Genomic DNA, 452 nt, shown 5'->3' with positions numbered 1-452 from the left:
CCAAACCAAACCAAACCAAACCAAACCAAACCAAACCAAACCAAACCTGTATTAGGGTCGGCGAGATGGCTCAGTAAAAGCCTGAGGACCTGTGTTCAAGTCTTGGGACCCATATAATAACAGTAACTGACTCCTACAAGCTATCCTCTGACTTTACATATAATACACGATAACGCATGGCATCCCGCCCCCCAAATAAATAAATGTAACAAAAAAATATTTAGGGCTGGGTGTAGTAGCATGTACTTATTTAATCCTAGCACCTGGTAGGCAAAACCAGGAGGATTTCTGTGAGGTTCAGACCAACCTAGTCTACATAGCAAGTTCCAGGTCAGCCAACCAGGGCTACATAGAGCAACCCTGTCTCTAAAGAGTTGTGAGAAAGAGAAAAAAAAAGAAACAAGAGTTGTGAGACAAAGGATACAATGTTTTAGAAATTTAAATCAATTCGT

Source organism: Grammomys surdaster, unplaced genomic scaffold (genome assembly GCF_004785775.1).
Source record: "Grammomys surdaster isolate TR1022 unplaced genomic scaffold, NIH_TR_1.0 277, whole genome shotgun sequence".
Classification (NCBI taxonomy): Eukaryota; Metazoa; Chordata; class Mammalia; order Rodentia; family Muridae; genus Grammomys; species Grammomys surdaster.
This window is presented reverse-complemented; position numbering follows the sequence as displayed.